This window comes from Mauremys reevesii, linkage group 6 (genome assembly GCF_016161935.1).
Source record: "Mauremys reevesii isolate NIE-2019 linkage group 6, ASM1616193v1, whole genome shotgun sequence".
Lineage (NCBI taxonomy): Eukaryota > Metazoa > Chordata > Testudines > Geoemydidae > Mauremys > Mauremys reevesii.
The window spans coordinates 116,679,543-116,697,448 of record NC_052628.1 but is presented as its reverse complement, the minus strand read 5'-3'; positions in this window follow the sequence as shown (position 1 = coordinate 116,697,448).

Below are 17,906 nucleotides of genomic sequence, written 5' to 3'. Positions count from 1 at the left end.
GAACATTTTATTGTCTGCTGAAAATTTCAACACATTTTGCTTTTCCTGGAAAAAAAAATTCCCAACAATTTGGGGGGTTTCCCCATTAAAAATAAATAAATTGGACAATAGATTCTGATGAATTTACTGCACACAATAAAAAAAGCTAAGTTTCTGTCAAAAAGAGAGATCCTGGAAAGCCATAGTCATGTTCTGGTTTACATCGGCTTCCTCATGAGGGTCACAGTCATCAAAACAGAGGGAAGGAGAATGAGAAAATGGAACTGAGTGATAGGGTTGTGGCAAACAAACAAGCCATACAGAGAAACACTACAGTGACTGCAAAAATCTATGACAGGTCTCCACAGCTGCTCTTACACACATTCTAGCCGGAGTGAAGTGCAACGTACTGTTTAGGGCTTTTGTGCGGATTGTTATTTTAATAAGTGAATTATAGACGAATGATAAAGCAAAAACATTCCCTGCCCATAAAGACTTTTATTCCCCTTTACTATAGATTAATCTGCTTGTGGAAGTCCAAGAAAAAACAAAGATAATGAGGGAACCATATTCATTATACATATGCTTCTTGTTTACCATAACTGAATAGAATCAGACCTGAAAATGTAAACTGATAAAATACAACTAATTTCTACTGCACGGTTACACAGCCTCTCCAACACTATGGAAGCCAGCGAAATCTTTGTACCTGAAGTTGCTTTATAAGAATAGCATTTCTTGTTCTCACATTTTGAACGCTATTCCCACACTGCATATTGACTTGTCAATAAATCAAACATCTGCACCACATGGGGAACATATTCTGGGGCTGTGTCTGGTCATTAATTTTACCATTTCTGAAATCCTTCCAATCAAGAAAGAGTTTGGATTATTTCGCCCATTCAAAGCTTTGGTTTAGAAGAGAAAAAGATTGCTGAAACAACGCAGTTCTATTACATAGAGCATCTTCCATACAAACTGTATCTCAAAAAATATCTTAGAGGTGACTAATGAAGTTACAGAATCCACTAGAAAGGTACAGAAATTAAAGAACATAGACAATGAAGAAATGTTTTCAAGTGGGAAAAATAAAAAGAAGCAGGTCCAGAAGGTAGGAGTTGCAAAAAAGAGGCTCTAGAACTAAATTGTGGTTAAAACTGCTTGAAAGGAAAGACGAAGGACAGTGGTGCTTAAATTAGTGGAAGGAGCAGGGAGATGAGTAGAGAGAGAAATGGTGCATGAGTCGGTTTGGCTTAAGTCCATGGTGCATTTTAAAAAGCTGAACTGGAGCAGAAGGAAATTTGTTCTAAGGAATTATATCGGAAGATTTTGAACAGTGTTAACTTGAATCTTGATATCAGAAGTCATGCATATGTACGTACAGATTCTTGGATATTTCTAGAAAAAGAATGGCATATAGATGACTACATTTGTGTTAAGTTTGGATGCACATATACGGTGTATCAATTTGTATGCCTCTTTTAAACTCCAGCTTTAAAAGAAATCAAATGAGCTGATCTTCAGCATTTTCTCAACACAATTCTCACTCGTAGTTCATGAGTTTCCATGCTGCAAGTACATAGTAAAACAATTCAGGTTGAACAGAAAACAAGTAGGCTCAATGGGTAGTGATCAATGGCTCGATGTCTAGTTGGTAGCTAGTATCAAGCGGAGTGCCCCAGGGGTTGGTCCTGGGGCCAGCTTTGTTCAACATCTTCATTAATGATCTAAAAAGTCTAATTTTCTGTCAAAAAGAGATCCTGGAAAGCCACAGTCATGTTCTGGAATGGCCCAGTGGTTAGAGCACTCAGCTGGGATGTGAGGGTGCAATCCATCCCATCATCCAGATCATAAACAGAAAACAAGAATTCTGTTTCACAAAAATTTGAGGTTTTCAAGTTTGTTTTCATTCCACAGCAGAATGAAAACGAGATCCTGCTTTCTATCTACCTTATTCATCCAATCCATAGTTTTTTAACTTGCTGGTGAGAATACTGTGGGAGCTGTATCAAAAGCTTTGCTAAAGTCAACATATATCATGTCCACTGCTTTCCCCATATCCACAGAGCCAGTTATCTCATCATAGAAGGCAATCAGGTTGGTCAGGCATGACTTGCCCTTGGTGAATCCATGTTGACTGTTCCTGATCACCTTCCTCTTCTCCAAGTGCTTCAAAATGGATTCCTTAAGGACCTGCTCCATGATTTTTCCAGGGACTGAGGTGAGGTTGACCAGTTCCCTGGATTCTCCTTCTTCCCCTTTTTAAAGATGGGCACTATATTTGCCTTTTTCCAAGGTTGATTGTTACTTTGAGTGCAAGGGTGAGAGTAAAGACTATTAAGATACTGCACTATGACTCAGGAAATCTGGGTTCAAACTCCAGTGTGGCCACAGACTTCTTGTCTGATCGCAGGCAACTCACATAGGGTGAAATCGTAGCCTCAGTGACGTCATTGGTAACTTTGCCATTGTCACTGGGACCAGGATTTCACCTTTCATCTGTAAAATGGGGATGATAACAAGGGTCCTATCTATTTAGATTGCAAGCTCTTTGCTGTTGGGATTGTCTCTCACTACATAGATGTACAGTGGGACCCTGATCTTGGTTAGAACATCCAAGTGCAACTGACATATTGATAAGTAGTAAGTAACATTTGCAGACAAGTAGAGTTTAGGGGTTTTTAAATGATAATTTCCCTTTAAGTTTAGAGCAGAGGGTACTTGGCCCAAAATTGCAACAAACTTATTTATAAAGATGCACGCAAACAAAACCTTCTAGAGACGCATGAAGAAATGAGAATTTTGCGCAGACCATAGGGGTGGAGAAAGGAGAGGAGAGTCAGGCAGGACATGATGAGAACCAACATTTGCTCTTCCTCCCCCTAATTTACATGGAATTTAGGAATGGCTTTCTATAGCTCGAACAAATGTATTTAACTCTCTTCTGACTAGGCCAAACTTGTCTGCATATCCATCCACACTCAGTTGTCCCCTTTTGTGATGCTTCCCTTTTGAATCATATTTCTCAGCCAATTTGCTAAAAGCTAAAGAAAATACTAAGCCACTGCCAGTCTGAGATGATTTGCCTGAGAAATGGCATTTGAAGGATCACTTTCATCCAGGCACCAAGCTGAAAAAAATGAATCCAATAAATGTATTGGAAGGGTTGTATCACCTGAATCTCTATCAAGGAAACTTGAAAAGCTTTAGCTCCCTCATACTATTTCCAAGGCGCCTTGAGAGACGGAATGATAAAATATACAATGCCAGTGTAAGCAGGTTGTTCACTGAAGTAGCTCTTTAAGAGGGATTTATTTATTGATAAAGCATCTGGAAAAATTATTAGAAGTGCAATAAGAAGGTGGAAGCTGCAAGAATTAATAGGATGGCGGCAGTTCAGTATCCGTAATGCAGTCACTTATCACTACCATCCTTTTGCAAGGTTTTATTTTGAATTGGCCTTTGAAATGAAAAACTTATTGTTTGTAGAGGATTTTTACAAAGGCATTTACAGATAGCAATGCAAGTTTGCAAGCCCCTCCCTGAATGAGAATTCTAATTTAAAGAATGTATCTTATCTGGAGCTTTGTTGGGGACCGAGGGGCTGGATCTAAAGTCCTTGAGAGTCAATTATTAGTATTATTGTGGTGGCACTTAAGAGCCCTGGTCATGAACCAGAACCTCATTGTGCTCGGTGATGTACAAGCACCGAACAAAAGATGACTCCTGCTCCAAGGAATTTACAATGTAAGTAATGGGTTTCTTTCCATTGAATGTGGTGGTCTTTCCATGGGTAGCTTAGATTTTCTTTCCAAATAGGGAATATTGGAGAGTTATATATTGAGGATCAGATTTTCAGAGCTGCTGAGAACTCAAGTGTCCAGCTGAAGCCAATGGGAGCTGTGGGTGTTCAGCTCCTTTGGAGTTAGGTCCTGACTGCACATTCCAAAGCCACATGCTGTATTCACAGTGTTCGTTACCATTTACTTTATAATTATTTGCACTGCAGTAGCACCTGAGAGATCCATTCAAGATCAGAGCTCCATCCTACAAGGCGCTGCATGCACTAAGTGAAGCACAATCCAGGCCCCAAGGAATTTACAGTCTAGACAGATAACTGATAATAAGGGGAAACAAAGGCACCAAAGTGAAGTGTCTTGACCCAGGTTACCCAGCACGTCAATGACAGAACCAAGAACTGTGTCCTGCCTCCCAGTCTGACCAAATGGCCTTTCTGGATTAAGAATGTCACTCAAACAGCTGGCCCTATCACAAGATGATTACAATACTTTACACTTACATCACACCTTTCATCCAAAGTGCCTTGCCAAGCACAAATTGCGTCTGAGAACACCACACAGAGCTTGTAACAATCAAGAGTGCAGGAGAAGTGTTGGTCCTTTACCCAAGCTCTGTTCCCCATCCCGGAACACTGGGGTGTTTCTTACCATTCCTGACACTAGTCATTTTATAAAGCTTTGTCTGTGCAGTGACTCAGCTAACGTCACATTGTATGAGAAAGTAGTTGACTCAGAATGAACATCCAAGGTCCCATGTCCCATAGTGGACCAGCCAGCTTGGGGGAGCGGGGGGGAGACACTACAAAACTAGATAAACTTGATCTGGAGAAACAGAATGGCCAAAAATACTGCTGAAGGAAAGAGAGAAAAGGCACCACATCACAGCATGTAGTCATCACTTTGTGCAATGTTCCATGCCTTGTACTAAACAATGAAATGCTGCTCCCTGGTGAAAATTTAAAGTGGCACATGCCTATTTTTAGCTCGGCGGGGTGTAGGGGGGGGGAACCCTTCCTCACTTATCCTGAGCATTAGAGTGAATTAGCAGCAAAGAATCCTGTGGCACCTTATAGACTAACAGACGTTTTGCAGCATGAGCTTTCGTGGGTGAATACCCACTTCTTCGGATGCAAGTCCGAGTGAATTAGTTTACAGACTACTTTTGCTCTGTGTTACCTGTCCTGTTTCCTCCCTGTACCCATCTTCTCAAATCAGCAGAGCACTCCAAGAGGCACACATTGTTTCAGGACTTAATGGGTACTGTGTATACCCAGGGCTGTATTTGTATTTATTTAAAAAAAAATCCCTGGAAGCCTAGTATGCATAAATGATCTTCAGTCCCAGCAAGAAGAGACTGAGTTGATTTTATGCAAATATTGACTTTGCTGTTAAATAAAAGATGAGCGAATACAGCAGCAATCAACACAAGCACTTCGTTGAAAAATGCATTTGGTAACGTGTAATAGAGATTTGTTACTAAACCAGCTCCAGGTCGTTTAGCAGCAATTCACTTACTTCTGAATTTGTCAGTGCTCACTAACCCAATCTGGACGGGTGCAATATTACCAATGCTTTCCTATTCAGATTACCAGTGGGTGGCTGGGGGATTTCATCATGTGTGGTAGTGCTCTAGGAATCACAAGTTTTGCATCTCCCTCTGCCCCCCACCCCCAGCCTTTGCCAATCAGCTCTAAGCAGCAGCCTAGCTGGCAAGGAGAGCACAGCTAAACAGCACAAAGTAGGAGATGTGGGATCAAGTGCAAAATGCCACCAGTAGCAATAGAACAAACACTGAACAAATTAGCTATAGGACCAAATTTCTGAACGGAGTGAACGATGGCAAAAGGTTGCAAAAACTTTCCTCCACTATCGCGGCTGCTCTCTAGATGGAGGTGGAGGAGAAGCCCACTGGACTCAGTACAGTTGGCATGTTCCTTTGCACAGAATTGCAAGCGAAGGAGGCACGCGGGACAGTGAAGGTCAGTGGGAGGTGGCCACTCACTGCCATTTGTGCCCTTGACATTCTCCTCTGAAGATTACAGCAGCTTCTCAGATTTCTTATTAAACGTGCTTAAATACGAGATTCAAATGAGGCATTAATAGAAATGGGTGATGAGGATGGGGGAACTCACTGATCTGCTGCCTTCACTTTGAATAATTTTTGGTTCCAGATATCACTACTATGCAAAAATCTATTTTGTTTGATCACAAGCCAGAACAGCCACTGTATCCTACTCCTCCCACTACATCCAGACTCTGTACGCTCTGCAGTAATTACCAATTTCCTCTAATGCCTCAATACACTGTAGCAGGTACCCCTGCATTATTATGCATGACTGTCAGGACCATTAATTAGAAGGAACTGTGACAGTGATTAAGCCAGCCAATAATCTCACAGTGCCATGTCCCCGTTGCTGAGGTCAGATCAGAAAGTTGCAGTCTCCAAAAACTACAGGTTTTGAAGTTATTTGGCACCAAAGAATGAATAGTTAGATTATAATGTATGAGGAAATTATTATTTTAAAGTGGCTTATGCTAATCTTTCTGCAATGGACTAACTAGAGCGTTTTCCCTTCCAACTGAATGGTTATTTAACCACAGGGAGAGGAAGAGAATAAACATTCTGGCAATAGGTTTTGAAATAACCAGGGCTGTAATTTTGAAAAATTGAGGTTTCAGGAAGTTGGTCCCAGCGTTTTCATTCACATTAACAAGTCAATGCACTGTGAACCTCATTATCAAAACACAGGTTTAAAAAGCAACTCTGAACTGGACTCAGCCATGATTGTGCTGCACAATCAGATCAAGAGATTTTGCTGGAGGTGTTTTAAAATACTCTGAGACAGATTGCTCCACTGAAGACTTTGGGGTTTACTGGGTGTATGCCTTAACATGAGTATCACCATCGCTGTAGAAATATTGTCGCTGTGCAGCCTCCTCATCCTTTCCCCCTTCCTCCAGTTCTCTGGAACACTAGGGACCAGAGCCTCAGCTGGTGGGAGTGACTTGGAGGCAGTTATGTTCATTGACATTCACTGAGTACTTGACTCCAGGAGGGAGGAGAGCGCGTAGTAAGGAGAATTGTCACAACGGAGAGAATCAAAGTTATTTCTACTGTTCCCTCTTGGTAAGCCAACCAATACTTTTGGGTCCTCTCATTTCTGTTGTTCCAGACAAGACTGAATTTTGATCCATTACGTCCTAAACAAGCAAGTATTCTACAGTCAACGTCCATGGAAGCTATGAGCCTGAAAACAGGAAAGAGAGACCAGGATGAAGTTGGAGTATTTCTATTTGTCATGAGGAAGCCACTTGGGATCTCACATATTGTGATATTCTGGGCCTTATTAGCCTGATCCAGCATTTGGCTCATTAATGGTAAGTGAAATCTACAACATTAGAAAACCTAATACAGCACAATCTATCTGACTGCAACCCTGCACTTCTATTACCAGGAAGTCAAATCATTTAACACTCTTTGGGACTGTACTGATCCATAGAACACTGCAATGTGTGGGTATAATCTACCTAAGGAAGAGAAATAGGTCACAGAGGTGGAAGAAGTACATCTAAAACTAGAGGTAAAGTTTTCAAAAGTACTTAAGTCCCTTAGGCACCCAAGTCCCATTTTCAAAAGTGATTTAGGCACCAAATGTTATGTTTTCACATGTCCTTAGGTGTCTAAGGAAGTAGATAGGCACCCAGTGGGATTTTTGAAGTTGCTTAAGCAGGTTAGCCACCGAAGTCCCATTGAAATCATAATACCTTTGAAAATATGGCCTTTAGTGCCTAAGTTACTTCTGAAAATTCAAGGTTGGAAAGCCAGAAGAGATCGATGTGATCATCTAGTCTGACCTCCTCTGTAATACAGACCATAGGACTTCCTTGAATTAATTCCTGTTTGAACAATGTTACGTCTTATGAAAGCATCCAACTTTGATTTAAAGATTTCCACCACCAGAGAATCTACCACAGCCCTGGGCAAGTCGTCCAGTGGTTGATTACCTTCACTGTTCAACATCTGAGTCTTCTTTCCAGTCTGAATGTGTCTAACTACAATTTCCAGCCATTGCATCTTGTTAGGCCTTTGTCTGCTAGATTTGAGGAGAGTGTTTTATAAACCAGAATCAGCCAGAGTGAGTATGGCTCTAGGCCAAAGCTCTGCAGCAGGGGTAGCCTATTTTTGCCAAGGTCCAAATTCTAAGTCAAGATATAGTCAAGGTCCACACTCCAGATATAATAATAATAAAAAACACACACAATAATGATGAGTAAATAAAAAGATGTCGGGGTCAGTTCAAAAGCATCTGGTGATCCAGATTTGGCCCACAGTCCACCTATTGACTACCACTGCTCTAGAATTAAAAGATTCAGGCACACAGTTAGAAACCCTCTGTCCCAACACTGTGCAAGGCTTTAGTGATATAATCAAGTCCCCTGGCACAGTATTTTCTATAGCAGGGGTCGGCAACCTTTCAGAAGTGCTGTGCCAAGTCTTCATTTATTCACTCTAACTTAAGGTTTCATGTGCCAGTAATACATTTTAACGTTTTTTAGAAGGTTTCTTTCTATAATTCTATAATATATAACTAAACTATTGTTATATGTAAAGTAAATAAGGTTTTTAAAAGGTTTAAGAAGCTTCATTTACAATTAAAATGCAGACCCCCCCCAAGACTGGTGGCCAGGACCCGGGCAGTGTGAGTGCCACTGAAAATCAGCTCGTGCGCCGCCTTTGGCACGCATGCCATAGGTTGCCTACCCCAGTTCTATAGCATAGATGAGATTTTACTGTCAGCAGTTACAGAACAAGCACTGCAGACTTGAAATTCCAATAATTTTTTAGCTGATATGATCCAAATTAACCCTGCAGTTTGTAGAAGTCTGAGTGCATAAGGAATCATGACCAGGTAAGTGAAATATCTATTATATTAATGCAAGTCATTTCAACGTGAGATTAAAGATAAAGTCTGGCATGCTCATGGCTGAATTAATTGATATACAAGATACCTGCCGCTAAGGAACAGCCAGAATAGTGCTTCTCCGCTTGGGTAGATAAATGCGCTAGCTTGGGCACTAAAAATAGCAGTGTAGGCGGGGGTCGCATGGACAACAGCTCAGGCTAGCCGCCTGAGTACACACCCGCCCAGACCCCTCAGGTACATACTCAGCCTCAGATGCAGCCTGCGCCACCGCTGGCTACACTGCTATTTTTAGCACTCTAGCTAGAGCAGAGCTAGCTACCCAAGCTAGGAAGCATGATCTCAGCTGCAGTGTAGGCATAGCCGAAGGCACCCCTAATGGAAGAGCCACCCCTAAAGGAAGTAGTTCCACATGCAGGTTGTGTACAATTATATCAGGACTTAATTTGTGTCCAAAGAATAAAACGGAAAGGCACAAATCTGGCTAAGAAGCTTGGCTTTGAAGTCTCAGGACCTGCAGCTCACAGTTCATTATTCCTTTTTTTTTTTTTTTTAATTATTTAGCGGTAACTTGAAATCAGCCTTAGCACCTAAAATGAACTGCTCCACTTCTCGTTCAGCTCACTCAAATGCCTGTCTCCGGGTTACTCCAAGAAACAGGTAAACAATTAGGCACCAATGGAAGACAGGTATTGCTAATGCTTTATCATCATGTTGCCTATGACTCCAAACTTCTCCTACATGCATGTAAGTTTTGGCTTTGCTAGTTTGGACTTCAGGCTTGTGTGCAAGGGGTATTTTCCTTTGAGATATGAAAGAGTTACAGGGAAGAATACGGCATGCAACTGTCCTTCCTTCCAGCCTTAATAAGTGTATTACTTCTATAATACATTCGTGCAAATTAGGGTTTATAAACAGATTTAGAGGTGATAACTGGAGCTCATCAAATGATGAGAAACTTTCATGGAAATTTTTTGATTGAAAAGTTATTTTATCAAAATTGTGAATGGTTGCCAAACAAAAAAACAACAACAGCAACAAAAAACAACCACCAACCCAAAACCCTAAGATTTTTTTCCATTTTTCTGGATTGTCCTTCTCCTTTCCAGTGGCAAAAACAGGGGAGGAAAGAAAGGGGTACCTGAGGAGAAACAAAAGTAACCCCTCCCCCCAAATATCTAGCCCAATTGACGGTACAATTCAGCACAAGTAAAGATGCCAGAATCAGGTCCAGAACAATTTCTTCCCACACCCAGCATCAGACACAGCCCCTGCCTCAGTTTCCCAATCTTCACTTTAGCCAAGAGATCAAGCCACCGGTCAGTGCACTCATGAAGCTCCTGCCACGGTCAGTATTTCATTCCCATTTCCAAGGGATTCGTTTCTTGCTCACACACACAGTTCTACATCAGTCAAGACAGGTAAACCAGACCAAGTCTGACCTCCAGCCTCTGTGCGTAGGGCTCCTGCTGCTGCCTATGCAGCAGGTATCCCCAGCCAGATCTTTCACCTACCTGCTGTGGTAAGCCCCTCTCCCAGAACCTTTCCCTGACCTCATGGCTTCTGGACAAGATGACCACCACCACCAGTATCCCTCTGCCCTCCACGCTACTTCTTGGTCTTTTGTCTTAGGACCTGGGAGGCAGCCTAGTTAGTCATGAGCAGGGCTTTGTCTAACTCCCTCAAAGGGACCATCCCACTCTGTGACGGAGCTCTTGGTACAGCTGGAAAACATACCACCACACACTAAGTCACGTAGTTACTCTGTGTTGCCTTTTCTGACCTGAGAAGTTGAGTGTTATGCCGGTTGGGTCTTTAATCCAAAACGTGGAATCTTACTGGAATTGATCTCATAAATTAGGATTTGCTCCAGCGGTGCCTTTGTCTTTTCTAAAAAGAAGCTTTCCATTACATGGACTATAACTATTCAAATGCAAATGGTCTTAAATCTGAAGCATTACTGGGTGGATTATTTTTAATATCTTTATTGAATCCAATTCAATTGAACAGTTTTACTTAAAATGGGATTGCCTAGTTATTTTCTCCAGCTATGTGAAAGCTGACATACACTAAGGCTAAATTCCTGCTCTATCTTTACAGATGACTCTGACCTATGAATTGCAAGAAACCTTTTACCAGAAATGAATTCCTGTCACATTGTTTTACATTTTCATTTTGTAATATGAATAGAACTTGCATTGTATTTTCCTCAAATGAAAAAAAGTCATTTATATACAAAAACCTCCAGGACAATGGCATTTTAGCACTGCACTATGAAATATAACTTTTTAGCAAGATTTAGCAAGGTCATTTTCAAACTAAATATTTTAAAGCCATACATCTATTTTGTACAACGGTACTCCTGATGTTTATTGCATAGAGTTCTCCCCAGTTAAAATGAAAATTGTTGTCCTTGGGTAACCCACAAACTGTATCAAGTCTACATCACATGAATGAATAGAGAGATCTCTAGTTAGAATAGATATTTTGCAAATTCTCATAATGTTCATTCTCACAAGTTTAGATTGTTCAAGTCAAACCTAGCTAGTAATAGGATACGAAGGACAAAGAAAGCTTATCTGCATATGCAATAATAAACATATCAGCCTCTAGTTCAATTAAATATGAGGCTTGTTTGAACATGAGTGTTCCATATATTGCATGACAATGTAATGTCCTACATAACTGAGTTATGTGGCACCTTATAGACTAACAGACGTATTGGAGCATGAGCTTTCGTGAGTGAATACCCACTTCATCGGCTGCATGCGACGAAGTGGGTATTCACCCACGAAAGCTCATGCTCCAATACGTCTGTTAGTCTATAAGGTGCCACAGGACTCTTTGCTGCTTTTACAGATCCAGACTAACACGGCTACCCCTCTGATACATAACTGAGTTAATGGCTGCATAACAACAAACATCCTAGACTGAAAGACTAATCCTCTGAAGCTACTGATGCTAGAAGAGGATGAAGAAAGCATACTGCTGGTACCATGACAATGATAGCCAGAGAATAATACTTTATGCGGGGTCTTCTTTCCTGAAAATGGTCTGAAAGTTTTTTTTTTTAGAGTTTACTGGTTTCATGCAGAAAACACTTCATCCACCATTGAAGTAAAGCCATCTCCAGGGAGAATCTAAAGAATAGTGTCAGATTACACTATTCAGCAGTTTAGGAGGGACAATGGAAGATCACATCAAAATAAAACTCTAAGGAGAGTTTCAGAGAGGCAGAAATAAGCTACCTATTGAATTTGGTCAGGACACTGGGATTAAAATCCCTTTCTTGTGCAAAATACTATGGGACCTTGAAGTACCACAAGTGGTCAGAAGTCTAGTTGTACATCTCAGTCAAATGCTAGCATATCCAAAACTTCCACTCCCTCTAGCACCGTCCTAGGGTATTTGTTTAGTGCTTCCTCAAAGGGAAAAGTGACATCCGACAGGAATCACCAGCACCATGGAGAGAAGTTGTATATCATTTTTACACTATGTGATCTTTACTTTTTGGACAGCTGGAGGATTGAGGTTGATCTCCAAAGGAAATTTTCTCCATGTCAGCATACAATTCCACTGAAGAGCAGCCAGGCAGATCTTTCTTTCTCAACCTACATGCTAAAACATCGCCTTTCCCTTATCTTTTTTAGAATTAAAAAAAAAAATCAGCAAGGACCAAGTGGTCTCAGTGACAATATAAGGCCTGACTACAAGCACAAGAAAACAAAATCTATGATAGGGCACTTTTTTTCTCCTTTAGCCCTCTACTTAACATGGAGTGGTCACAGGATACACTCACCTCTAGGGGCACCTCCTCCTGGCTGCTCTCAGAACTAGCTACACTCACATCGGATACCCCTTTCTGCTCATGCAGGCACCTTGCCATCTCTCTGCAGCTCAGGGTGCTCTCTCTTTGTCACTTGGCCCTCCAACCAGGTTACTACCGTCCTCCCCTTCCAGGGTACCTAAGTCCTCCAGGACAAACCATCCAGTGCAGTCTCCAAATCCACTTCCCTGACTGTGCCACTCCCCCAGTGGCTAGTAGGGGAATCCAGGCCCACCCACTACTTGAGATTCCAGCCCACGGACTAGGGTTGCCAACTCTCTACTCACACAAAACGGAACACCCTTGCCCAGTCCCCTGCCCCACCCCTCCCCTCCCCCTTCTCTGAGGCCCCACCCCCACTCACTCCAACCCCCCTCCCTCTGTCACTTGCTCTCCTCACCCTCACTCACTCATTTGCACCAGGCTGGCTCAGGGGGTTGGGTTGCAGGAGGGGGGTGCAGGCTCAAGCTGGGGGTGTGGGCTCTGGGATGGGGCCAGAAATGATGAGTTCAGAGTGTGGGAGGGGGATTCAGACTGAGGCACTGGGTTAGGATGTGGGATGGGGTGAGGGCTCTGGGCGCAGGTTCCAGGGTGGGGCCAAAAATGAGAGGTTCAGGGTGCAGGAGGGGGCTCTGGGCTGGGACGGGAGGTTGGGATTTGGGGGAGGGGCTCTGGGCTGGGGGTTCAGAGTGAAGGAGTGGGCTCAGAGCTGGGGCAAATGGTTGGGATGCAGGAGGGAGTCCGGGCTCCAGGAGGAAGTTGGGGTGCAGGAGGGGGTTCAGGGTGGGCTACAGGTGGCGCTTACCTGAGGTGGTTCCCAGAAGTGGCCACATGTCCCTGGGGGGCTCCTAGGCAGAGGGGGGGGCAGAGGGAAGGCCAGGGAGGCTCCGTGCACTGCCCTCACCCACAGGCACCGCCCCCGCAGCTCCCATTGGGCTGCGTTTCCCAAAATTCAGGGACACGTCGCTGCTTCCAGGAGCCTCGCAAAGCCAGGGCAGGCAGCGAGTCTGTGTTAGTCCCACTGCGCCACAGACCAGACATTTAACGGCCCAGTCAGCAGTGCTGACCAGAGCTGCCAGGGTCCCTTTTCAGCCCCTTTCTGCTGCTAGCTTCCTGGCTCTATCATAGCTCTACCTGTTAATTCTCAGCTGGGCTCTATTCCAAATCAGGAGCTGATTATCCAGTCTAATTCCCTTCAGGTGTGGCTATCAAGTTAATTAGCCCCCTTCACTCTTTCAAGGCTGCAGTAAGATGAACACACCACTACAGGAGCCTGCAATGTTTGTAGCTAAACAACAGCCCATGGAAATTATAGATGAAATTTGGTCTCTGTTGGGAACGGTGGGCATTTGTAATGGCATTTGTAAAAGTATCATAAGCAGCTCCTGTTCTGCAGCCCTTACACATATAAGTAAAGATTATTCACATGACCTTGATTAGGGTTTTATTTTTGTCTCCAATTTAAACCCATTAAGAAAATGGATTGTAAATGCAGTACATGACAATGCACAATAACAGATACAAAAATGATTATATATGCATCTACCAGAGCTGGTTGAGAATAAGAAGTAGGAAATTATGCAATTATTTTAAATTGCCTTTTTACATTTTTGAAATTAAACATTACAGAAATTTTTTGAAAAATTAAAAAAAAATGATTAGCCCTACAGTGTGTTGAATATTGTCAGTGTATATCCCTTGCATTTAAAAATGTTGTTGGAAATTTCTGAATTTCAAAGTTTCATCAACTCTTATTTTAAGGTCTCACAAATACAGATGGAATTAGGCACTGCTTCTATTTTCATTGGATTTGTATACTTAGTTTGAAAGACACTGAACCAGATTCACCATTAGTTTAGGCAGTTGCAATTCACATTAAAGAAAATTAAATCTTTGTGTTTCACCGCTAGACTTAAATTTGGTTTGTTGTATTTTGCAGGGTGCGATTTGCCAAACTATAGCAGAGTCTTTCAAGTGTAATTTCACACAGAGAAATACTTAAGCTATAAACATGGTGGACAGTCAGATAAGGCCATACGGTGACTAAGCTAAGTTTAAGCATGTTAAAGTTAGTAGGCATCTTTCAATTCATGACAATGGGCTTTGGATTAGGCCAGTACAGAGTAGGATGCCCATAAGGACTGGGCCTTTACAACATTTCAGTATCCTTGATCAATTATCTGAAGGCGAGATTTTCAAGGAGTCAATGAGCAGTTGGGCATCCAACTTCCATTTCACTTTCAATGGAAATTTAACACCCTGTCCTGTTTCTTTGAAAAATCTCCCTTTAGTGTTGTATGGGGTTATAATAGACCACCGAGTTTCAAGTACTGAATTATTAAAAGCAGCAAAGAGTCCTGTGCGTACATCCGACGAAGTGGGTATTCACCCACGAAAGCTCATGCTCCAATACGTCTGTTAGTCTATAAGGTGCCACAGGACTCTTTGCTGCTTTTACAGATCCAGACTAACACGGCTACCCCTCTGATACTGAATTATTGATACAACTCATAGTCTGCATCTACATCTGAGTATTTGTAATGCTAGATCCACAAAATAAATGAGCTGTGCTATACAGGAGATATCACCTTTTCATATAAAAAATAAAATAAATAACAATAAATGATAGCTTATGGTAAGTAGCACCACAGATGCAAGTGGCATGGTTAAAATTAAAATGGCTTTTTCATTTTCTGTTTTCACCTGTAATCTTAGAAACCCTGAATCTTAAATTAAATGGCAACTTCTACTGTAGCTCCATCAGCCAGAATGCATCTCACTTGGATCAAAAACCTCTCTCTCTACATTAGGCAGATTTGTTGTGTTTCTTTTATTCACCTAACCCCCTGAATACATTGACATGTTAAGGTTAAGCAATCTTTCATAAGTACATAAACATTGTCTTGTTCAGTAGTTTTCCTATAAGCGGTAACCAGAAGAATGATGAATATTAGATGCTAATAAAAATACATTGCATGTGCGGTCACGGAGAATGCAGATCCCTCTTCACAATGACCTTTGAGTGTTTTGGCAAGTTGTTTTATCTTCATTGAGCCATTTTCCTTTCTTACAGCATCATGTGGGTATAAATGCACTCTGGCAATACAGGCTCTTGCAATAGCATTAGTGTTTGGTAAGCCAACAACGAGATTTCTTCCATGTGCATAGAACTCCATACTATGGAGGAACAGTTAAGCAAAATCTAATTGTAAAAAGGAGGATGATACTGTACTATTGAGTAACTCATTAAGGCTCTGTGAAAAGTTATTGAAAAGAGTCACATCCAGTGAATATATATTTTCCTAAAGATACAGTAGAAATATTCATAATGGTTTTGGAAAGTGAAATATGTTAGTGTTTACAGTCATGCTGATTTGGAAAAATGGAAGTCTTCAAAAAAATTTAAAAATGCTGATCAATAATGTGTATGGGAAATGTTTGCAAATTAGGATGATTAGGGGAAATGTTATGGATTCACTAGAAACTTGAGACTCAGCCCATCTTTACTGAAAGTTTTAATAATATTTATAAAGCTTTCAAATGACGGTGGAACTAATCAGAGGAGAACCTAAGCCACTTTATAACTGTGAAGCAAAATGAAGTGAAAACTTCATGGGAACCGACAAGTTTCCCCTTGAGAATGGAGTTTAAATAAACCCAAAAGCTCATGGGATGTGAACTAAGGTAAAGAAAAACCCAAGAACCCATAAACCCCAAGATACAAGCCAGAACTGACAAGTTTCACATGACTGTAATAGGAAAATCAGTGTCTCCCATTTCTTCTATCTCACAGGAGTCAGAATGGAAGGCTTTATTCTCTTCTGTATGTATTCAGCTAAATGGCCAATAGGGTAAATGGAACCTTGATATACTTGCACTGAGAAGAGAATATGGCTTATAGCAGCGTTCCTTTCAAGATAAAAGTACTGTACTATTAGCAAATGGTCATTCTAGGAAATACAGCATTTCTACCACTTATTAGAGTCACTCAACATACTGTCTCAGAATTTGCTGTTATCTCCATCATGGCATCTTAGACCTGATTCTGTTCTATTCTCAAAATCTGTAATATCCATCTGCACTGTTTTCTTATCACGGCTGTTTATCTAACTGGGTGGCACCATTTTGACCAGATGCTCATTGTTATTCATGCCTCATCCCAGTTAATGTGGATCTTTCCCCAGTGTGCTAATAGTCCATTTTCAAACCATCTTGGATTCTTCTCCAATCGCTTCCTCTCTTGCATAAAAGATAGGTCCTGACCAGCCTCATTCTCTGTGTCTTTCAAATTGAAGAGCTGGCAGGAAGTTCTTCATGTTGTCTTCTCAGCATTACAGTAGAGGCTGTAAAGTGATGTGAGTTTTCAGCCACTGATCAGTGGTAACTTCCAATAGACTCAGCAAAGAATCCTGTGGCACCTTATAGACTAACAGATGTTTTGCAGCATGAGCTTTCATGGGTGAATACCCACTTCTTCGGATGAGAAGTGGGTATTCACCCACGAAAGCTCATGCTGCAAAACATCTGTTAGTCCATAAGGTGCCACAGGATTCTTTGCTGCTTCTACAGAACCAGACTAACACGGCTACCCCTCTGATACTTTCCAATAGACTGGCTCTTCTTGAGAAACAGATTAAAAATAAAAGTCAATCACCAAAAAGAGCCTTTAGGACTAAGAAAGTGTTTGCCAGACACTTTGTTCTTCTGTCCTTGGGTGAAAAAAACCAAAGCAACAAGAAGGGTGTCTGTTTAGAACCAGATCTTGCGCACACAAAAATTAGCAACTGGTATAATTTTATTCATATGAGTAGTCCCACTACTCATGTGAGGAAAGTTAAGCATGTGCTTTGTAGTTGCATCTCTAGATCATAATCTCTAAGGGAAAGCATCTTGAGCCAGATGCTCAATACATATAAAGCCATGTAGCTCTACTGACCTGAGTGAAGCTACCTCAATTTACACCTGCTGAGGATCTGTGTATATCCTTCAACTTCATATATCTTTGTAAAGTGCCAAATGAATTTTAGTGCTTTATAAGGGCTTGAATGTGCAGCCGTTGGAAACAATGGTAATATTTAATGGGTGAACAATCAAGCCCTAAATAAATGCAGTAATCATTATTAAAATGTTCTGTGTGAAGCATGGATGTTCTTGTTCAGTGTGGAGTTTACCAATAACAAACTGCTGCCAGCTTACTTTTACCTTGAAAGAGAAAGTTTTCTCACAGAATATGTATGCCTCATGCAGTACATTTTCTTAATAATTTCAAGTAGATTGCACACATGAATATATTAATGATATAATTTAATTCATTTTAAAAATAGATTTAATATACATATATATTCAAGCACTATGAAAGAATAATGTTGTTAGCATAAA